Below are 24744 nucleotides of genomic sequence, written 5' to 3'. Positions count from 1 at the left end.
TATAAAAAAGTTGTATCCATGGTTAGAGTTAAGATGGTTTTATTAAATTCCTGTTCAAGACATTTTAATGACGATCTCTATAAATTCTTGATGGACACCATCAATGAGAAACTGTTCTTACTAGTAGGTGATTTAAAATAAATAAATAAATAAATAAAACCTTTTTATGCAAACATTCAAAAATGTACAACAGTTGAAATTATATTTAAGGAATTTGAGAGCTCTTCCACTGACAAATATAGCTATTCAATTTCTTGTAATAACATGAAGACATTTTAAATCCAGTTGAACTTTTCATATCAAGTACTTCAAAATAATGAGGAAGCCATGATTTTTAGAATACATATATTTTAGAACAAAACCCTATAGCTAACCTGGACATAAGTAAAAGGGCCCATCCATGGATGGACAGAAGCATCTGATATTTGACAAGAAAGAGCTTCTTGATTCCCGTCTGGAGGTGCAGTCACAAGTAACCTCCACCTAGCCTGCCAGCCTCACCACCATCCCATTGGCATCACCTTAACCTACACTCTTGGCCAGTGCTCTTAAGACACCTAGAACATGAGATCATTCAGTAGTGCCCAGACTTCTTATGCATCCTGAGCAGCAGAACGCCCTGCAACAGGCTGCTGGAGGAGATGAGGAGGGAGGCATGTCCTGGTACCGAAGCTAGGCTGGATAAGTACCTTTGCCATCCCCAGCACACATGGGGAGTGTGCTACCAGACACTGCTCCTGGCCACCCTCTAGGAAGCCTTAGATAGAACTGCTCCCTCCAGAGATAGCTACCTGGGAGTTACAGTTACCCCAGCCTTCCTAAGGGCTTAGGGGACCATTATCTTAGCATGCCAGGCAAACCGTATAAGAAGCTCTAGGATAGGGAGAAAACACAATCATTTTAAATAAGTATGCATGTAAGTTCATTTTTCTAGTAGATATTCAGATGTGCTAACATTCACTGCTTACAGAAGAACTTTTCAGTGTCTCACCTTTCCTATCTGAAATGTGACATGGCTCCAGACTTAAAGGATCCTTAGTTGCATGTTGTGAATATCAAATAAACTTCCGACCTGAAAAAGAAACACAGAAAGATCACCAAACAAAACTGTCATAACACAGCTGTCACTGACTCATTCATTCAAGTACCACTTAATAAGCACCCCTTATGTGACAGGAAATATTTTAGACACTGAGAATAAACTAATAAACAAAACAGACAAAATGTCTTCCTTCATCTAACTTACTTTCCACAGGGGAGAGGAATACATTTTAAAAATATTAATAAAGAAGAAATTATATAGTATTAAAGTATGTGCTACCAAAAAAAAAAAACAGAGGGATAGAGAGTGCTGAAGCGGAAGAAAGTTCAGGAAGTTTGTGATTTTAAATAAAATGGTCAGAAAAGACCTTGCTGAGAAGGGGATGTTTGAGCAAAGATTTGAAACAGATGAGGAAACTGGCAACATGGATGGCTGAAAGGGAATCATTGCAGAAAATGGAACTGCAAGGCCCTGGGGAGAGCATGCGCGTTTTCAGGGAACAGAAAGGAAGCTGGTGAGACTGAGCAGAGTGGAAAAAGGGGAAGGCTGTGAGCAGAATGTTACCTCTTCACTTGGGGTGCGAGGGGTAGACTCTGTAGAGCCTGACAGGCCACTGGCTTCTACTCTACATGAAATGGTGAGCCACAGAAAGGTGTTAAGTAAAGGAGGAACATGAGTTAAGTTTCAACAAGATTACTCTTGTTAAAAGAGTGATCTTGTGTTGGGCATAGCCATAAGGAGGTGTGGTAGCATCAGGGAGTGAATTCAAAGGTGGCTGCAATAATACAGCTGAGTGATAACAGTAGCTTGGACCAGGAAAGCAGTGTGGATGGCAAGAAGTGATCAGATTTTGGATGTGTTTCTTATCAAGAATTTCCTGTTGGATTGCATGTAGGACCTGAGAGAAAAGAAAAGTCATGGGCAATTCCAAGGTATTTGACTTGAACAATTGAAAAGGAGTCGTCATTTATTGAGATGTGGAACAGCTTTAGGATAACAGAAAATCTGGAGATCACTTTGGGAATGCTAAATTTTAGATACTTATTTTTATCCAAATGGAGTTGTTGAGGAGGCACACAGATATATGTGTCTGGAGTTCAAGGGAGAGGAGGCAAAAAGAGATCTCTTGAAGCCAACAGAATCTTGCAAATAAAAGTTCATGTTTAGGAAAATGACCAAAATAGTAAGACAAAATGTCTAAACCTGAAAGGCCCAAGAATGGGTCGTGAAGAGAGTGATGTGGTATGAAGGGCTTTCCAATAACCCACCCTACAGTCTGAGAAGTTTTTCTAAAATGGAGGCCTGATTATGCTATCCCTCTGCTCAGGACTCTTGTACAGCCCCCAGGCTCTAAGAATGAAGTGCAAACTCCTTAGCATGACTTGAACCCTCATCATCTATCACCTGCTTAATGATTCATTCAGCCTCATCTTTTGCCGCAACATTCCCCCCAATCCCTTGCCCCCACAAAAGCATTCTCCAAAGAGGCTGGCTGACTTTTTAAAACTCAATACTTACAGCTATCTCTGATGTTTCCCTTCCCCACTCTCTTACTCAGACTAACCCCTACTGCTCTTTCCAGTTTCTGATAAGATATTGTTTCATTCCTTATTCTCATTGTCTTTTAACCCACTAGGTTATAAGCTCTGTAAAAGGCAATGTATTAGTTTTTGTAGCTGCTGTAACAAATTACTACAAAATTGGTGGCTTACAACAGTAGAAATTTATTCTTTCTCAGTTTTGGAGACCAAAAGTTGGCTGTTTCGGTAGGCTGAAATTGACTTGTGGGAATGGCCCCACTCCCAGTGGAGGCTCTGGGGGAGAATCCTTTTTGTGGCCTTTTCCTTCTTCTGGAAGCTGTCCTGCCTCCGAGGCCCACGGCTCTGCACCTCCCCTTGCTTTATCATATTGCCTTCTTCCTCTTCTCTCACATTCCCTCTGCATCCCTCTTAGAAGGACACTGTGACTGCATTCAGGGCCCACCCAGATAATCCAGAATATTCTCCGCAAATCAAGATCCTTAATTTCATCACATCTGCAAAGTCTCTTTTATCATATAGGGTAACATATTCACAGGTTCTGTGGATTAGGACTTGGATCATTATTTGTGGTCATTATTCAGCCTACTACAGTCAAGACTGGCTGCTCTATTCATCACAATATCCCCAACAGCTAGTGCTGCATCTGCCACGTAAGAACCCAATTAATAGTACTGAAGAATATGTGAATGAATTTAGTGAGTTTTTATCACCTGAAAGCCTCATTAATCTTCCTCGTAGACACAACAAAAGATAAGTCATTACAGTAGTCACTCTTCTCCGTTTCACTTTCTGTGGTTTCAGTTACCCATGGACAACTTCAGTGTGAAAATATTAAATGGAAATTTTCAGAAATAAACAACTCATAAGTTTTAAATTGGGCATTTTCCTGAATAGCATGATAAAATCTTGCACCATTCTACTCCATCCCACCCAGGATATGAATCATCTTTGCCCAGCATATCCATGCTGTATAGGCTACCTGCCTGTTAGTCACTCAGCAGTCATCTGAGTTTCCTTGTGATCACTAGATTACAAGAAAAAGGAGGGTGAGTATGGTGCATGAGATATTGTGAGAGAGACCACACTCACATAACTTTTATTACACTGTATTGTTACAATTGTTCTATTTTATTATTAGTAATTGTTGTTAGTCTCATACTGTGCCTAATTTCAAATTAAACTTTATCATAGATATGTATATATAGGAAAAAACATAGTACAGGGTTTGGCAGTATTCATGGTTCCAGGCATCCACTGGCGTCTTGGAACATAGCACTCACAAATAAGAGGGGTCTCCTGAATCTCTTATCAACGTATTTCTGATAAACAAAGAGAAGTTTTCATTTGGTCAAACAGCTTTTTCTTCTAGTATCAGATTTGACAAAGTTTATTAAGCTAGGGAAAAAAAATCCTTGGTCTGGTTACTGAGATGAAATACAGAAAAGAGCACTGGGGTTCTTATCAAACTTAAATCTTACTATAAACTTCTAAATGCCTCCCCAAAATGCAAATAACAAATCCTTTTGGGAAGACCAGAGCTTGCTGTGAGAATGGTTAATAAGGGCTGGTGTGGGGGAATTCAGTTACCAGGAGTGAATGAGGTCCTGGGAGTCCAGATCCCAAGGACACATGTGAGGTTTAATTTTCTCAGCTTTATCATCCCAAAATGCCCCCTTTCTGATGAAGTCCCAGTAATGTTCCCTTGCATAACAACACAGTTCATTTAAAAGTTTAAATTCATGAGAAAATGATATAAAGAAAATATAAAACACAGCTAAGTAATTTTAAAGAAAATGTGAATAAGGGCTACTCATGGTACATGACTATGGTACATGTCTACCCAGAATAAAAACATTTCCCATCTTCCCTTCCAGCTAAGTGCAGCCAGGTGACCAGCTGCTGAAAAATGGAGTATAAATGGAAAGCTGCAAGTAAAACTTCTAATAAGTGCCCTTAAAGGAAGAAGAATGATCTTTTTCTCCTACCTTTTTCCTTACTCCTGGCTAGAGAGTAGGCATGATGATTAGAGTTCAAGCAGCTATCTTGGAACACGAGGCATCAAATTAAGACTATCAGAGCATTAAGAGAGAAGAAACTGAATCCTGATAATCATGTAACTACCATAAAAATCCTGGATTCCCTACCTCTGGAGTCCTCTGTGGTGAACAGAAATATACTTCTATCTTATGTAAGCCACTGTTACTTCCATTTATCTGTTATGCGTAGCTGAATCTAATCCAAAGTGATCCAGAATGTGGATACCTGGAAGTGGGCACCTAAAAAATATCAAGTATTGGCTTCTCAGATGTGGTGGGTAGTAGGCGACAACAAATGATTAGAGGGTGGAAATCTAGGAACCCTCTTTTCATGATGGCACAGCTCTCTCATAACATGGTGGCTGGTTTCTAAGAGAAAGCATCCCAGAAAGACAGGTAGAAGCTGCATCACCTTTTATGACCTTGCCTTGGAAGTCACTTGGTGCCATTCTGCCATACTCTTTCATTGAGGCAGTCAAAAGGTGCAAGTTTCAAGGAGAGGAAACAGAGACTCTACTTCTTGATGGGGAAATAACTGCTCATTTTGTAAGAAGAACTCGTAGGATGGGAGATATTGTTACAGCCATCTTTAGCCATGGGAAAGGTCTATAACTGTCTATGCCTCAGAATACAATTCCTGCCCCACTCCCCCCAAAAAAACAGCAAAAATAATAAGTGATGTGAAATATTCCATGGGGCTTACTAACCATTGTCCTCAGAGATGTCCTTGCATGGAAATAGAAAAGAAAAAACTTTCAAGGAGCAAAGCCACAACTACACAGGACAATGGAAGAAGGAGTTCCTTCCAAAGAACAGAATCGGGGGTTTCCAGATGGCTAATCAAGGAACTTATCCCTCACATTCCTGCCTGCAGGGAATTTATAATTACTAAGGACCAGTGAATGATGGTTGTTTTCATTCTATCCATTTCTAAATAGGAGTTTTCATTGCAATTATCCTATTCCTTTTCCCCAATATAGTATGTCAGTTGGGTTTATGGCAATTTGTCTTTTAATTTATGCACTACCAGAACTTAAAAAGTCATACCCAGGCTTCATGGATAGGTTTGCCTAACTCTCAGAGATCCTGGACTTTGAACTACAATTAGTAAATTAATGGGATTCAGGGTTGCCTCCCTGAAAAGGAAGAGGGTGGCCGAAAATCCAAATTTGCCCCAAATGTTCATGTTCTCCTTTTTCCATAAGAATAGAGCCTTGCATTTTTAGCTAGGCACTTGACCCCACAGAAAACTAACCATACCCCAGCATTCACTAGAGCTGGGAGTTGGCATGTAATTAAGTTCTGGAACATGGAAACATCATATGTAACTTCCAGGAAGTGTCCTTAAATAAAAAAGACATGCCCTTCATCAATCCCTTCTCCTGGCTGCTAACTGGAAGACCAAAGTGAATTCAAGTGACCATCTTGGGCCATGAAGCAGACACACTATTCTGGTAGAGTAACAATTGCAGCCTTGATGACTGCTAAGCTTCCATACTAATCCTGGAATGTTTACTTCAAGATTCCTTTATACAAGATTAAAAACAAACTCTATTTGTTTAAGCTGTTATTTGGGATTCTTCTGTTTACACACCAAATCCTAATTGATATAGCATATAGTTGAAGGGAAGAAGATGCTATAATGTCAAGTAGATTAAAATAAACGTTAGTCATATAACAACATCCTGCTTCACAAAAAAATTGAGCGACAAAAAGTGATTCAGAGATGTCCTCTGCCACCACATGGCAACCAAAGATAGCTTTCAAAATTTGAATTAGATCTCATTAACGCTCTAGCTTAAATTTAAAATCTCTATCCTATAATCTTTAAAATTAAAAATCTCTATCCTATAATTTCCCCTGGGATAAATCTCCTTAACCTAATATAATATTCTCTGTGTAATCCGGCCCCTTCTACCACTCCAATCTGACTTACTCCCAGAATCCTATCCCACTTTGAGGTCTGCCCACACTGGCTTTTCAGTTCCTATTACTCAGAACCATAGCTGGGGGCAATAAATTATACAACTGGTCCCCTGAATACATTCTCCAAAATAGGTACCTATTTTAAAGTAAAATTTAGCATGACAACTATTAATATTATGGAGAATTAATGCAAGACCATGATATATGTAAACAGAAACCAAAAAGGTGGCTTTTCAGGTTACCTCCCACACTACTGGCCTGGTTCATCCCTAGACTCACTCCAAAAATTTTAAAACCTAGCGCTGCCCTGAATCTTATTCACCATGTTCCCTCTCACATCATATTCTTCCATTATCTCTTAATCCAGATAATTTTTATTATTTTTCATGTATCAAATATCCCTACCAAATTTCCCCATTATAGTTGCTCATCATGCCCCATACATTTCTATTATTTCTTGATGATATATCAGTTTCCTCATGGAAACATGTGCACTTGTTTCTGTGAATATTTACAAATATCAGTTTTCTCCCACTAGACTGTGAGTTCCATGAGTCAGAAAATATGTTGATCTTAGTTCATCAATGTATCCCTGAAGTGCAATAATGTACCTAACATATTGTAGACTCTTAATAAATACCTGTTGAATGAATCATTGAGAAACCTAGGGCTGAGACCAAAAGAATTACAAAATTGATACATCAAAAGTAAAAGAAAGAGCTGGGGGAAAAGCATGAAGTAATGGTGGCATGACCATGGATGGTAAGTTTAGAGAAGGGTGGGTAATAAATGTGCTACAAAGCACTTGCTCTAGGTGATGAGAGAAATATAACAGAGTACAAAGCATAGGCCATACCCATTAGAGGCATAATAAGGCTTATGCAAAAGAAAAAAAGTCAATTAACAATAAAAGGTAGAAAAAAAAGTGGGACCAATGCACAATATGTCATAGTATTTCAGTGTCAAGAAAAGTTAAAACAGACTGGAAAAAAATGAGAGACAATAATAATACTTGAGAACTAGCTGTGTACCAGGGACTGTGTTAAGCACTTGACAATAATTATTTTATGTAACTCTTATAATAACCCACGAGCAAGGTATTAATACCCTTAAAGATGAGACTGAAAGAGTTTAAACATGCATGAGTAATAAAGCTAACCTGTGCAATGCCAAAATTTGAAACTTAGTGTTTCCAAATGTGAAGTCCGTACACTAATCATCTATGTAGTAAAGATGAAAGTTCGGTTTATCACTAAAGAATGCACAGAAGTTACACAGGCAGAGGGAATGTACGAATGATAATCAGGGAGAAAGTAGAGTTGACACAAGCCATAGAGGAAAGTCAAGGTATAATGAATAGCTTAGTCTAGTCATAGCTAGACGGTTCCTATATTAGTAGAATCCAAGATGAAGTTGGGGACAGAAATTGGGTTAGACAGGAGAGCCAACTAACAGCAGACTAAGGTAAATTTGGCTTTTATCCTATAGGCAACCGGGAAGTTACTATAGGCCCCTGAGTTGGCAAATGGCAAAATGAAAATGATAGTCTATTTGGATTGGAGTAGGAAAAGAAAAGAAACAGATTTACACAGGAAAACTCAGCATACTTGAGATCAAAAACTATTAGGACTGAATACAATTATAGATTACTTAATGCCAGATCTCATTTGCAGATGAAACTGCGGCCCAATTTAGTAACTTCTCCAAAGGTGGTAGAATTGCTAGGACTGTAACTTGCTTTTCTGACTACTCTTTTCAATATGACATAGAAACAGATGAAAAAATGAAGACAAATAGAGAGAAACTAGAATCAAGACTAACTCCAAGATTTTAGGCCAGGATAACTGACCTAAAATATAATAAAGACATGACTGTCAGATAAAACATGATATTGTTGTCAGCAAAAAATTATTTGAGAATTAATCTTTGTGGCAGAGACTCTAAGAAGGCCCCCAGTGATTCTCACCACTTGTTATTCATACCCTTATATAATCCCCTTCCCTGGAGTGTAGGCTGGCCTGTCAACTTAGTTCTAACCAAAAGAATACGGCAGCATTTTCATAATTAGATTACAAGAGACTATGACTTCTAACTTACTAGCAGAAGTTCTTTCTTGCTTGCTATGATGAAATCAAGCCGCCATATTGTGAGATGCGCTATGGAGAGGTTTTCATGGCAAGTAATTGAAAGAAACCTTTGGCTGACAGTCAAACAATTGCAAGGCCCTCAACTCAAAACCCTCAAGTACCTAACTCCTGACAATACGATGTGAGCTCAGAAGCAAATCCTTCCCAGTCAAAACTTCACATGAGACCCCAGCCCTGGCCAATAACTTGATTGCAGCCTTTTCAAGAGACCCAGCTAAATGTTGCCCAAATTTCTGACCCACAAAAATGAGATAATAATTTTGTGTTCTTTTAAACTGCTAAGTTTATAATAATTTGTTATACAGCAATCGATAATAAGTAGAAGACTATTTGAAAGAAAAGGCTGTTTGGTTTGAGGTGACAGAAGAATCATATGAAGTTTCTGTAGAGCACCAGGGATGGAATCAAAGTTTTTGAAGACAATAAATTGGTAAGAAGTAGAAAACAGAGAGTAAGCTTAAGAACTTCAGCCAAAACATAGGCGGTGAAAAAATAAAAATATGCATAATGGAAACGAAGAGGAAAAGTCTTTAGAAGAAGTTTAGGTAACAAAAATAGGATATTGTTTGGAAATTGGGTTTCTTTAAAGAAACTACAATTTTTTCAAACATAAAAATTGCCATTAAGTGGGGAAAAAAGAGAATACATGATTAAAACCATTGTGCTATGTGCAAACCTGGAAGCCTCAGTAAAAATTCAGCAGCCCAGGGGCCAGGCGCAGTGGCTCACACCTATAATCCCAGCACTTTGGGAGGCCAAGGCAGGCGGATCAAAAGGTCAGGAGATGGAGACCATCCTGGCTAACACAGTGAAACCCCATCTCTACTAAAAATACAAAAAATTAGCTGGGCGTGGTGGCAGGTACCTGTAGTCCCAGATACTAGGGAGGCTGAGGCAGGAGAATGGCATCAACCTGGGAGGCAGAGCTTGCAGTGAGCCAAGATCGCGCCACTGCACTCCAGCCTAGGCGACAGAGAGAGACTTTGTCTCAAAAACAAAAACAAAAACAAAACAAACAAAAATCAGCAGATCTGGAATTTTGCTCTCAGTGCCCATCTTTCACTTGCAGAACTATCTAATCAATAAACAGCACAACTCCATGGTCAAAGTACCCCTTGGAAATAATAAACTATGAGGGCATTATTTTATTTTAAAATGTTAACATCAGCAATTTGGCATAATATAACTAGGAATTTCCAAGATATTTTAGAAGGGACTTTTTCATTTTACCTTCAATTTTTGTAATCTTGCTTTTAAAAAATTAAGTTGAATTTTCATTGAAATACTCCTTTCTTCATAAGAATAAATTTTAATATTCTGGAGGTTGCATATGAAATTGTATTTTCTCTTAAAGGAGAGAATTTCATTTAACTATTCTACTCTTATTCCACCTGGTAATTTTGATTTCAGCACAGAGGAAAATGACAAAATATAATTGACATCCCAAGACATAGTATTTTAAAAAGCCATTTTCAGGCTTGGGTTCCAAGATGGCCAAATAGGAACAGCTCCAGTCTACAGTTCCCAGCACGAGCGACACAGAAGACAGATGATTTCTGTGTTTCCAACTGAGGTACAGGGTTCATCTCACTGGGGACTGTTGGACAGTGGTTGCAGCACACCAAGCGTGAGCTGAAGCAGGGCGAGGCATCGCCTCACCTGGGAAACACAAGGGGTCAGGGAATTATTCCCTTTCCTAGCCAAGGAAAGGGGTGACAGACGGCACCTGGAAAATCAGGTAACTCCCACCCTAATACTGCGCTTTTCCGACAGTCTTAGCAAACAGCACACCAGGAGATTATATCCCGTGCCTGGCTCAGAGGGTCCTACGCCCACGGAGCTTCGCTCATTGCTAGCACAGCAGTCTGAGATCAAACTGCAAGGTGGCAGTGAGGCTGCGGGAGGGGCGCCTGCCATTGCTGAGGCTTGAGCAGAAAAACAAAGTGGCCAGGAGGCTCAAACTAGCTGGAGCCCACCGCAGCTCAAGGAGACCTGCCTGCCTCTGTAGACTCCACCTCTGGGGGCAGGGCATAGCCAAACAAAAGGCAGCAGAAACCTCTGCAGACTTAAATGTCCCTGTCTGACAGCTTGGAAGAGAGTAGTGGTTCTCTCAGCATGCAGCTTGGGATCTGAGAACAGACAGACTGCTTCATCAAGTGAGTCCCTGACCTCCAAGTAGCCTAACTGGTAGGCAACCCCCAGCAGGGGCAGACTGACACCTCACACGGCCAGGTACCCCTCTGAGACAAAACTTCCAGAGGAACGATCAGGCAGCAGCATTTGCTATTCACCAATATTCACTGTTCTGCAGCCTCCGCTGATGATACCCAGGCAAACAGTCTGGAGTGCACCTCTGGCAAACTCCAACAGACCTGCAGCTGAGGGTCCTGACTGTTAGAAGGAAAACTAACAAAAAGAAAGGACATCCACACCAAAACCCCATCTGTACGTCACCATCATCAAAGACCAAAGGTAGATAAAACCACAAAGATGGGGAAAAATCAGAGCAGAAAAACTGAAAATTCTAAAAATCAAGAGTGCCTCTCCTCCTCCAGAGGAATGCAGCTCCTCACCAGCAACAGAACAAAGCTGGACAGAGAATGACGAGTTGAGAGAAGAAGGCTTCAGACGATCAAACTTCTCCGAGCTAAAGGAGGAAGTTCGAACCAATGGCAAAGAAGTTAAAAACCTTGAAAAAAGATTAGATGAATGGCTAACTAGAATAACCAATGCAGATAAGTCCTTAAAGGACCTGATGGAGCTGAAAACATGGCATGAGAACTACGCAATGAATGCACAAGCCTCAGTAGCCAATTCGATCAACTGGAAGAAAGGGTATCAGTGATGGAAGATGAAATGAATGAAATGAAGTGAGAAGAGAAGTTTAGAGAAAAAGGAATAAAAAGAAATGAACAAAGCCTCCAAGAAATATGGAACTATGTAAAAAGACAAAACCTACGTCTGATTGGTGTACCTGAAAGTGACAGGGAGAATGGAACCAAGTTTGAAAACACTCTGCAGGATATTATCCAGGAGAACTTCCCCAATATAGTAAGGCAGGCCAATATTCAAATTCAGGAAATACAGAGAATGCCATAAAGGTACTCCTCGAGAAGAGCAACCCCAAGACACATAATTGTCAGATTCACCAAAGTTGAAATGAAGGAAAAAATGTTAAGGGCAGCCAGAGAGAAAGGTCGGGTTACCCACAAAGGGAAGCCCATCAGACTAACAGCGGATATCTCGGCAGAAACTCTACGAGCCAGAAGAGAGTGGGGGCCAATATTCAACATTTTTAATAAAAGAATTTTCAACCCAGAATTTCATATCCAGCCAAACTAAGCTTCAAAAGTGAAGGAGAAATAAAATACTTTACAGACAAGCAAATGCTGAGAGATTTTATCACCACCAGGCCTGCCCTAAAAGAGCTCCTGAAGGAAGCACTAAACATGGAAAGGAACAACCAGTACCAGCCACTGCAAAAACACGCCAAATTGTAAAGACCATCAAGGCTAGGAAGAAACTGCATCAACTAACGAGCAAAATAACCAGCTAACATCATAATGACAGGACCAAATTCACACATAACAACATTAACCTTAAATGTAAATGGGCTAAATGCTCCAATTAAAAGACACAGACTGGCAAATTGGATAAAGAGTCAAGACCCATCAGTGTGCTGCATTCAGGAAACCCATCTCATGTGCAGAGACATGCATAGGCTCAAAATAAAGGGATGGAGGAAGATCTACTAAGCAAATGGAAAACAAAACTACTTTAAAGTTCATATGGAACCAAAAAAGAGCCCTCATTGACAAGTCAATCCTAAGTGAAAAGAACAAAGCTAGAGGCATCATGCTACCTGACTTCAAACTATAGTACAAGGCTACAGTAACCAAAACAACATGGTACTGGAACCAAAATAGAGATATAGACCAATGGAACAGAACAGAACCCTCAGAAATAATGCCATACATCTACAATTATCTGATCTTTGACAAATCTGACAAAAACAAGAAATGGGGAAAGGATCCCCTATTTAATAAATGGTACTGGGAAAACTGGCTAGCCATATGTAGAAAGCTGAAACTGGATCCCTTCCTTACACCTCACACGGGATGGATTAAAGACGTAAATCTTAGACCTAAAAAGATAAAAACCCTAGAAGAAAACCTAGGCAATACCATTCAGGACATAGGCATGGGCAAGGTCTTCATGTCTAAAAACCAAAAGCAATGGCAACAAATGCCAAAATTGACAAATGGGATCTCATTAAACTAAAGAGCTTCTGCACAGCAAAAGAAACTACCACCAGAGTGAACAGGTAACATACAGACTGGGAGAAAATTTTTGCAATCTACTCATCTGACAAAGGGCTAATATCCAGAATCTACAATGAACTCAAACAAATTTACAAGAAAAAAACAAACAACCCCATCAAAAAGTGGGTGAAGGATATGAACAGATACTTCTCAAAAGAAGACATTTATGCAGCCAAAAGACACACGAAAAAATGCTCATCATCACTGGCCATCAGAGAAATGCAAATCAAAACCACAATGAGATACCATCTCACACCAGTTAGAATGGCAATCATTAAAAAGTCAGGAAACAACAGGTGCTGGAGAGGATGTCAAGAGATAGGAACACTTTTACACTGTTGGTGGGACTGTAAACTAGTTCAACCATTGTGGAAGTCAGTGTGGCGATTCCTCAGGGATCTAGAACTAGAAATACCATTTGACCCAGCCATCCCATTACAGGGTATATACCCAAAGGATTATAAATCATGCTGCTATAAATACACATGCACATGTATGTTTATTGCAGCACTATTCACAATAGCAAAGACTTGGAACCAAGCCAAATGTCCAACAATGATAGACTGGATTAAGAAAATGTGGCACATATACACCATGGAATACTATGCAGCCATAAAAAAGGATGAGTTCCTGTCCTTTGTACGGACATGGATGAAGCTGGAAACCACCATTCTCAGCAAACTATCGCAAGGACAAAAAAACCAAACACTGCATGTTCTCACTCATAGGTGGGAATTGAACAATGAGAACACTTGGACACAGGAAGGGGAACATCACACACTGGGGCCTGTTGTGGGGTGGGGAGAGGCAGGAGGGATAGCATTAGGAGATATACCTAATGTAAATGACGAGTTAATGGGTGCAGCACACCAACATGGCACATGTATACATATGTAACAAACCTGAAAGTTGTGCACATGTACCCTAAAACTTAAAGTATAATTAAAAAAAAAAAAAAAATGGGAGTTTCTTTGCACAGGCTCTCTCTTTGCCTGCTGCCACCCATGTAAGATGTGACTTGCTCCTCCTTGCCCTCTGCCATGATTGTACAAGGCCTCCCCAGCCAGGTGGAACTGTAAGTCCACTAAACCTCTTTTGTAAAAAAAAAAAAAAAAAAAAAAAAGCCATTTTCATTCCAATATAAGGGTTTACAAGGTTTCTAGAGAGTCCACTTATTAACAGTATTTTAGTTCAGAGAAAGTAGGATTCTATTCTACACAGGCAGGCATGAAATAAACTGAACAACCACTTCCCGCAAGACAACAAAAGGAATCTTGTTTATTTTTTCAGCTTCATTGAGGTATGATTGACAAATAAAAATTGTGTATATTCAAGGTGTGCAACATAATGATTTGACTTATGTATACATTGTGAGATGATTACCACAATCATATTAATTGACACAGCGATCACCACACATAGCTATCATTTTGTAGTGGGGAGGAGGGGATGAGGATACTAAAGATCTACTCCCTTAGCAAATTTCAAGTAAATGATACATTATTAACTTTAGTCACCATGTTGTATATTATACCCCCATTCATCTTATAACTGAAAGTTTGTACCCTTTGACTAACGATATGAACTCTATTTCCCTGATCCCCCAGCCCTTGGCAACCAACAGTCTACTCTTCTTTCAGTGAGTTCAACTTTTTTAGATTTCACTTGTAAGTAAGATCATGTGGTATTGTCTTTCTGTGCCTGGCTTATTTCACTTAATGTCATCACAAATAGCAGGACTTACCTTTGTATGTCTGAATAATATTCCATTGTTATATAACACACTTTCTTTATCCATTTATTGGTCAGCAGACACTTAGGTTATTTCTATATCTTGACTATTATGAAGAATGCTGCAATAAAATGGAAATACAGATATCTCTTCAAGATCCTGATTTTATTTCCTTTGGGTATATACCCAGAATTAAGATTACTATACCATACAGTAGCTCTATTTTTAAATTTTTGAGGAACAACAATAGTTTGCCATAATGCCGGGCCATTTTACATTCCCATCAACAGTGTATAAAGGGTTCCCTTTTCTCCACATGCTTGCCAATATTTGCTGTCTCTAGTCTTTTTTGTAATAGCCATTTTAACAGATGGAAGGTGATAGCTTATTGTGGTATTGATTTGCATTTCCTTGGTAATTACTGACATTGAGCACCTATTGCAATTGTAAGTCTTCTTTCAAGAAATGTCTTTTCAGATCATTTGCGCCAGGTTGTTTTATTTGCTATTGAGTTGTAAGGAATATTTCCGCATTACAACCCCTTAGCAAAGGAGACAAGGGACACAACGCACAGAGAGATTATTCCCTAAGTAATTTGCAGACATTTAGAAGAAGACATACTGAAGAAGACCAGCATGCTTCAGTTCCAGCAGGGCCTCTATACAGACAGGAGTTATGAACATGACCAGTACAATGACTACATCAGTTATGGACTGAATTGTGTTTCCCAAAAATTCATATGTTGAAACCCTTATTCCTAATGAGATTATATTTATAGAAAGGGCCTTTAAAGGGGTAATGAAGGTTAAATCAGGTCATAAGGGTGAGGCCCTAATTCCAAAGGACTTGTGTCCTTATACAAAGAGGAAGACACCAGGGGTGCACACGCAGAGGGAAAGCCATGTGAAGACACATTGAGAAAGCAGCTATCTGCAAGGCAAGGAGAGACAGACCTCAGGAGAAACCAAACTTATTGACACCCTGAACTTGGATTTCCAACCTCCATAACTGTGAGAAAATAAATTTTTGTTGTTTAAGCTACCCAGTTTGTGGTATTTTGTTATGGAGCCCTAACAAACTAATACGACATCCATTTTGTTCATCTATTATCTCTCATAGTATCCAGCACAGGCATTCAGGAAAAATTTAAGTATAAAGGAATGAATCCCAATCAGGGGTAGCTACAGAGAGAGAGAAAGAAAACAGCTGTAGTAAACTCTCTATTAAAGATGTTACTTAAGAAACTACAGAGATGTTAAGAATTATCTACATTTGTGGTAAGACACTCAACGTATAAGGAAGCAACCTGGCCAATGCAGAAAATAAATGCTATGAAATGTCATAAGATTCAAATACTGATTTGTCCACACACAAAACCAGGACAAGGAAAGGTGATAGGCTAAACAAGACCAGAATTGAGACAACTCCCACTTTGTGGGGCTTTGTCAGTTTATGACATTACAAGGTTGCAATGTAGACATTAGAACCACAAAATATTGTTTTTGTCATTTATTATACATGAGATCACATTTATTTTTATGTAGCAGTAATATACATGGATGTATTTTATATGTGTACTTTGTATGTAATCATGTCAGAGTATTGTTTTTCTCTCTTTATCCTTTTGTTGACTTTAGAAAACCCAAAATTAACAAGCTTTTTAAATGTCGTAGAAGAGAAGACAGCTGAACCAAGAGGATAGGACTGATGATGGTCTTCACGATTCTGGTGCTACTTAGAAAAGGATACTCAAACAATCTTGCTCCTTCCTGGGACTCAGCACTCCATACACTGTCTTACAATGGATACAGGGTTAGAGTAGCTATTGTGATATTTTCAATCCTACCATAATTTTAGAAACATTGCTAAACTTCAAGTCTGAAGATGCTTAAATGTATTATAAAGCAACTGTTATCAGTCAGGGTTCTCCAGACACACAGAACAAATAGGATATATTTGGCAAATCTCAAATTTGTAGGACAGGCCAGCAGACTGGAATGCAGACAGGATTTTATATATTATAGTATTGAGGCAGAATTCCCTTTTGTTTTTTTAAGGAAATTTTAGTTTTTGCTCTTAAAGCTTTCAACTGATTAGGCGAGGCCCACCCACATTATGGAGGATAACCTCTTTCACTTTTTTTGTTTTGTTTTTGTTCTCTTTTCAGCTTTTATTTTGAGCTCAAGGGGTACATGTGCAAGTTTGTTACAAAGGCAAATTGTGTTTCACGGGGATTTGGGGTACAGATAATTTTGTCACCCAGGTAATCTGCATAATACCTAATAAATATCATAGTTTCTCAATCCTTACCTACTCTCACCCTCTACCCTCAAATAGGCTCCAGTGTCTGTTGTTCCCTTCTTTGTGTCCATCTGTAATCAATAGAATTTAGTTCACACTTACAAGCGAGAACATGCAGTACTTGATTTTCCGTACTTGATTTTTCTGCATTAATTTGCTTTGGATAATGGCCTCCAGTTCCATCCATGTTGCTGCAAAGGCCATAATATTTTTTTAATAGCTGCATAGTATTTCATCATGTATATGTACCACACTCTCCTTATCCAGTCCATCACTGGTAGGCATCTAGACATGATCTTTGCTATTGTGAATAGTGTACATGAATCTTATGGTAGAATGATTTACATTCCTTTGAGTATACACCCAGTAATGAGATTGCTGGGTCAAAAGCTAGTTCTGCTTTTGGCTATTTGAGGAGTCACCATACTGCTTTCCACAATGGCTGAACTAATTTACAGTCACACCAACGGTGTATAAGTGTTCCCTTTTCTCTGCAACTTTACCAGCATCTTTTATTTTTTTACTTTTTATTAATATCCATTCTGATTGTTATGAGATGGTATCTCATTGTGGTTTTGATTTGCATGTCCCTAATGATAAGTCATATTGAGAATTCTTTCATATGTTAATGTTGGCCACATCCATGTCTCTTTTGAGAAGTGTTCATATCCTTTGCCCATTTTTTAATGGTTTTTTTGCATATTGATTTCTGAGTTTCTTATAGGTTATCAATATTAGACCTTATCAAATGCATGGTTTGCAAATATTTTCTCATATTCTGCAGGTTGTCTGTTTACTCTGTTAATCGTTTTGTGGTTTTTTTTGTTTGCTTTTTTTTTGTTTTGTTTTGGGTTTTTTTGTTTGTTTTGGGTTTTTTTGTTTGTTTTGTTTTTTGCTGTGCAGAATCTCCTTAGTTTAATTAGGTCCCATTTGTCAATTGTTGCAATTGTTTTTTGTGACTTCATCATGAAATCTTTGCTAGTTCCTATTTCCAGAATGGTATTTCCTAAGTTTTCTTATAGTTTTAGGTTTTACATTTAAGTTTTTAATCCATCTTGGGTAAATTTTTGTATATGGTAAAATTCAGGGATCCAGTTTCAATCTTCTGCCTATGACTAGTCAGTTACCCCAGCACCATTTATTGAATAGGGAATCCTTTCCCCATTGCTTGTTGTGTCAGATTTGTTGAAGATCAGATGGTTGTAGGTGTGCAACTTTATTTCTAGGTTATCTAACCTGTTCCATTGGTCTACATGTCTGTTTTTGTATCAGTACTATGCTGTTTCAGTTACTGTAGACTTGTAGCATAGCTTGAAATCAGGTAGTGTGAAACCTGCAGCTTTTTTTCTTTTTGTTTATGATTGCTCTGACTGTATGGGCTCCTTTTTTGGTTTCAAATAAATTTTAGAATAATTTTTTTAATTCTGTGAAAAGTATCATTGGTAGATATGCATAGCATTGAATCTATAAATTGCTTTGGTCAGTATGGCCAGCTAAACAATATTGATTCTTCCTATCCATGAGCATGGAATATTTTTCCATTTGTTTGTGTTGCCACTGATGCCTTTCAGCAGTGTTTTGCAATTCTCATTGTAGATATCTTTCACCTTCCTGGTTAACTGTATTCCTAGGTGTTTTATTCCTTTGGTGGCTATTGAGAATGGAATTTCATTCTTGACTTAGCTCTCAGCTTGGACATTGTTAGTATATAGAAATGTTACTCATTTTTGTACATCGATTTTGTATCCTGAAACCTTGCTGAACTTGTTCATAAGATCTAAGAGCCTTTGAGCAAAGATTATGGGGTTTTCTAGGTATAGTATCATATCATCTGCAAAGAAATAATTTGACTTTCTCTCTTCTTATTTGGATAGGATTTTTTTTTTAATTTTGTGGTAACACATTTCCTTACCAATTGCTTCTCTGAAAGAGATCTTATTTCTTCTGCGTTTATGAAGCTTAGTTTGGCTGGATATGAAATTCTTGGTTGGAATTTCTTCTCTTTCCTGATTGCTGTGGCTAGGACTTCCAATACTATGTTGAATAGGAGTGGTGACAGTGGGAATCCTTGTCTTGTTCTGGTTCTCAAGTGGAATGCTTCTAGCTTTTGCCCATTTAGTATGATGTTATTAGCTGTGGGTTTGTAATAGATGGCTCTTATTATTTTATGATATGTACCTTTGATTCCAAGTTTATTTAGAGTTTTAACATGAAAGGATATTGAATTTTATTGAAAGCCTTTTCTGTTTCTATTGAGATGATCATGTGGGTTTTGGTTTTGGTTCTGTTTATGAAATGGATCACATTTATTGATTTGTGTAAGATGAACTAACCTTGCATCCCAGATAAAGTCTACTTGATCATAGTGAATTAGCTTTTTGCTATGTTGCTAGATTTAGTTTGTTAGTATTTTGTTAAAGATTTTTACATGTCTGTTCATCAAGGATATTGACCTGAAGTTTTCTTTTTTCACTGTGGCTCTGCCAGGTTCTGGTATCAGAATTATTCTGGCCTCATAGAATGAGTTAGAGAGGAGACCTTCCTCACTGATTTTTTTGAAATTGTTTCAGTAGGATTGGTACCAGCTCTTCTTTATACATGTAGTACAATTCGGTGGTGAATCTATCTGCTACAGGGATTTTTCTGATTGGTAGGTTTTTTGTTATTGATTCAGTTTCAGAACTCATTGTTGACCTGTTCAGGGTTTCAGTTTCTTCCTGATTCAATCTTGGGAGGTTGTATGTTTCCAGAAATGTATCTATTTCTTTTAGGTTTTCTAGTTTGTGTGCATAGAGGTGCTCATAATAGTTTCTGAGGGTTTTTGTACTTCTGTGGGGTCAGTGGTAATGTACCCTTTGTCATTTCTGATTGTGTTTATTTGGATCTTCTCTTTTTCTTTATTATTAGCCTAGCAAGCAGTCTGTCAATTGTACTTATTCTTCTGAAAAACCAACTTTTGGTTTCCTTGATGTTTTATATGGTTTTTCTCATTTCCATTTAATTCAGTTCAGCTCTGATTTTTGTTATTTTCTTCTGCTACCTTTGATATTGGTTTCCTCTTATTTTTCAAGTTCCTCTAGGTGTGATGTTAGGTTGTTAATTTGAGATCTTTCTAACTTTTTGATGTGGGTGTTTAGAGCTACAAACTTCCCTCTTAACACTGTTTTAGCTGTGTCCCAGAGATTCTGTTACATTGTATCTTTGTTTTCATTAATTTCAAAGATTTTCTTGATTCCTGCCTTAATTTCATTGTTTACCCAAAAGTCATTCAGGAACAGATTAATTTCCATTTTATTGTATGGTTTTGAGAAATGTTCTTGGTATTGATTGCTATTTTTATTGTGCTCTGGTCTGAGAGTGTGGTTGGTATTATTTCCATTTTTTAATTTGTTGAGAATTGCTTTATGGCTGAGCATGTGGTCAATTTTAGAGTGTGTTTCATGTGTAGATGAGAAGAATGTATACTCCGTTTTTGTTGGGTGGAGTGTTCTGTAGACGTCTGTTAGATCCATCTACAGATTGTTGGTCAAGAGTAAAGTTTAGGTCCTGAATATTTTCGTTAGCATTCTGCTTTGATCTGTCCAATATCATTAGTGTGGTGTTGAATTCTCCCACTACTGTTATGTTTCTCTAAGTCTCTTCATACGTCTCTAAGAGCTTATTTTATGAATCTGGGTGCTCCAGTTTTGGGTGCATACATACTTAGGATGGTTAAGTCTTCTTGTGGAATTAAACTGTTTATTATTATGTAATGCCCTTCTTTTTCCTTTTTTATCATTATTGGTTTAAAGTTGGTTTTGTTTAAAATAAGAATAGCAACTCCTGCTCTTTTTTGTTTTCTATTTGCTTGATAGATCTTTCTCCCTCCCTTTACTTTGAACCTGTGGGTGTCCTTGTATGTGAGCTGGGTCCCTTGAAGACAGCATACATGGGTCTTGCTTCTTAATCCAACTTGTTACTCTATGTCTTTTAAGTGAGGTGTTTAACCCATTTATGCTCAAGGTTAATATTTATATGTGCAGATTTGATCCTGCCATTATTTTGTTCGCTGGTTGTTATGTAGACTTGATTGTGTATTTGCCTTATGTTATTGATAGTCTATGTACTTGAGTGTGTTTTCACGGTGCTCATTTCCATGTTTAGCACTCCCTTAAGGACCTCTTATAAGGTAGATGTTGTGGTAACACATTTCCTTAGCAATTGCTTCTCTGAAAGAGATCTTATTTCTTCTGTGTTTATGAAGCTTAGTTTGGCTGGATATGAAATTCTTGGTTGGAATTTCTTTTCTTTAAGGATGCTGAATATAGGCTCTCAATCTCTTCTGGCTTGTAGTTTCTGCTGAAAGGTCTGCTGTTAGCCTGATGGGGTTCCCTTTGTAGGTGACCTGCCCCTCCTCTTGAGTTGCCTTTAATATTTTTTTCTTTCACATTGAACTCGAAGAATCTGATGAGTATTTGTCTTGAAGATGGTCCTCTTGTACTATATTTCACAGGGGTCCTCTAAATTTTTTGAATTTGTATGCTGACTCCTTTTATGGGGTTGGGGAAATTTCTGTGGACAATATCATCAAATATATTTTCCAATTTTCTCGTTTTCTCTCCCTTTCAGATATGCCACTGAGTCATAGATTTGGACTCTTTACATAATATTATATTTTTCCAAGTTTTTTTTTTTTCTTGTCTGAGTTATCAGGTTGGTGCAAAAGTAATTGTGGTTTTTGCCATCAAATATGACAAAAGCCACAATCACTTTTGCATCAACCTGATAATTCAAAGAACTGGTCTTGAATCTCTGAGATTCTTTCCTCAGCTTGGTCTTTTCTGTTATTGATACTTCCTATTGTGTTATGAGATTCTTGTAGTCAGTTTTCCAGCTCTGTCATCTCCATTTGGTTCTTTCTTAAAATGGCTATTTCATCTTTCATTTCCAGAATCATTTTACTGGATTCTTCATGTTTTTTGGAATGGGTTTCAACTTTTTCCTGAATTTCAATGACCTTTGTTATCATCTAGATTTTGAATTCTATGTCTGTCATTTCAGCCATTTCATTCTGGTTAAGAACAATGGCTTGGGAGCTAATGTGATCTTTTGGAGGTAAGGAGACACTCTAACTTTTAGAGTTGCCATAATTCTTGTGCTGGTTCTTTCTCATCCACGTGGGCTGATGTTCCTTTAACTGCGGTGTAATTTGAGTACAGTCAATTGACTTCATTTCTGGATGTTTTCAAAAGGCCGAGGCTTTGTGCAGGGTCTTCATTTGTGGCTGAATTCTTGTCCTTGGTTTCACAGGGGGCTATATTAGCAAAGTATTTTTGGTGTCAAAGTTTGGCCTGGGATCCAGTAGATGGTGCCTATGTGTAATGGCCAGTATGTAGGCTCTTGCTCAGCCACATTACTCCTCTGCATCAGCTCCTCTGCATTTCCTCGTGATTGCAGCAGTGTTCTCTCTCAGTACTCTGAGAGTGTAGGGCTCCCCTTCTATTCAATGCTGGCTGCAGATCCCAGCTTGGCACTCTCAGGCTGTGCACTGCAACCCTGGGGTGAACTCTGGCTTTTTGTTTTCTCCCCAGCTTGGGAGCTGCAGGGTAAGGGACCTTGGCAGTGTAAATGGCAGAGGGCCTTTCACTTGTCTCTTGGGGCTTCACTTCAGAGAAATTAAGAGTTGCTGCCAATTGGAACAATCAGCCCCAGGATGGGTAGCTGCATTGAGGGCCCAAGCCAGGAGGCCCTGCCTGGTGATGAACAGGGGGATGAGGGGTTTGCAGGGAAGACAGAATGGCTTCTTCTCCCTAGGGCAGCTGTGGCAGGCTGGAGGTATGAGTAAAGCACTTAGGGTCTTTGTTCCTTCTCCAGTGCAAAGGCAGCAAGGGCAGTACCTCTGCAGTTGCAATGGCAGAGGGACTTTCAGTGGCCTCTGGGAGCCTCACCCTGGAGAAACAGAGCCACTGCCAATGGAAATGTTCATCCAGGGTTGGGGCAGCTCTGTGCGGGGCAGGGCTGCTTGGTGAAGAGTAGGAGATAGAGGCTCACAGTGAAGAGAGACTGAGAGGCTGGGCTCCTCTCTCTATGGTGACTGTGTGATGCTCGAGGTGCCAGCAAAACATCCAGGCTTTTTGTTTCTTCTCCAGCCCAAGGACAGCAAGTGGTACTTCTGCAGCTCCAGTAGCAATAGAGCTTTGGGTTGTCTCTGGGATTTCTGTAAGAATTAAAGAAAGAGGAAAGAAACATGAAATGCAGCTCACCAGTCAAGACAGGTTTATTTTAGAGAAAACAAACCCGAGAGGAGCTTCTGGCCAAGTTAGGTCAGAGGCACACTCTCTTACAGACTAAGAGTTTTTAAGGATTCATGGTGGGAGAGTTTATCAGAGGCTTGGACTGCTTCTGTGTCTCTTTGTTGTGCTTATCTGGGAGGGAGAGTTGTGTGTCTGTTCCCAAACATCTTTCTGCAACTGCAGGCATACCCCTCAAGTCTGCTTTTAGCTTCCCTATCTTAGTGCACCTGAAGGGAAAGGAATGTGCTTATTAAGGCCCACTGTTTTACTGGAGCCCATTTTATGAGGGTAAATTTTGGCAGTTACCAAAGGGACTTTCCCCCCATCCCCCTCTGTGCCTGAGCTGTCTTATCTATGTTTTACTGTCTGCTCTTTCTGGCTGCTCGTAGTTAGAAGAGAAGTGATTTCCATGAAATGCATGAGACTAGAAAGAGAGCTGGAACTTAAAGTGGCGGTGTTTGTCCAAGATGACGGTGCTCCTGCTCTGTCAATTTCCTCCCCAGAGAAACACAGAGCCGCCACTGACTGATGAGCTCAGGTGGGGTAGGGTGGCTGTGTTGGAAGCCCAGGCAGGGAGGCCCTGCCCAGTGAGGAGTAGCAGCGGCAGGCATCTGCATAGGAAAGTCTGGCCACTTTTCTGTAAGGTAGCTGCACTATGCTGGAGACCCACAACGGTCCTTAAATTCTTCACTCCCTCCCAAGCCTGAGGAGAGTAGGAGCAGGGACTGCAGCAGCAAAAATGATAGGCCTGTCTGTTACCTCTGGCAGCTCCATCCCAGAGAAATGCAGAGCCGCTACCTGTCTGAGTGCTCAGACAGGGGTGGGGTGGCTGTGCTGAGGTCCCAGGCCAGCAGGCGAGGTGTAGCAGAGGCAAGTCGGTCCACTCCTCAGTAGTCTGGATCCGGCTCCTATCCTCAGGGATGTGAGAGAGCCTAGCCTACCTTGTTGGTGGAGCTACTGCTGCTGGCCTGGAGTGATCAGGGGTACAAGGCCCTTGGGACTCTGCATGTGCCTGAGCTATGGCTCTGCCCAGAACCCACATAGCTCTCCATGTCAGTCAAGAGGCCCCAGGGGGAGGAAGTCAGGGGGATCTCCTGTGCCCAGGGTAGCAAAGGTCTGTGGCAGAAATGTGGGCCCCTGGGGACTCTCACTCACCATTTCCCCATAGTAGGGAGCCTCCCTTGACTCAGCAACAGTCCCAGGTGGGTGGCTTCCTGTCTTGCTCTTCTCTGTTCCCCATGGACCTTATTGCTTCCTTGATGAATCCCAGTGTGTCCTCCTGAACCATCTAGTTGAAGAGCTAGTGTCTACTGGCTGCTCTATCTCCTCTCTGTGAGAGTGGTACTCACTAGCTGCTTCTAGTCAGCCACATTGGTACTCATTCACCTCTTTTACTTAAAGTCAACTGATTCTACATATTAATCA

General features: G+C 39.5%; 1 long non-coding RNA gene across 1 annotated transcript in view; it reads right to left on the bottom strand.

Annotated features, from left to right (window-relative positions):
• Positions 1–369: 369 nt before the first annotated feature.
• LOC129057700 (uncharacterized) overlaps positions 370–24744 on the bottom strand; it is a 75815-nt gene continuing 51440 nt past the window's right edge. Inside the window, exons 3-4 of the long non-coding RNA XR_008522414.2 lie at positions 14759–23243; positions 370–1072 (exon numbers count right to left, since the gene is read on the bottom strand). This is a non-coding gene — a long non-coding RNA (uncharacterized LOC129057700). The remainder of the gene's footprint in view (positions 1073–14758; positions 23244–24744) is intronic.

This window comes from Pongo abelii, chromosome 12 (assembly GCF_028885655.2).
Source record: "Pongo abelii isolate AG06213 chromosome 12, NHGRI_mPonAbe1-v2.0_pri, whole genome shotgun sequence".
In the NCBI taxonomy this organism is placed as follows: Eukaryota; Metazoa; Chordata; class Mammalia; order Primates; family Hominidae; genus Pongo; species Pongo abelii.
Note: the sequence above shows the minus strand (reverse complement) of the source record. Positions and strands in the feature narration are given on the sequence as shown.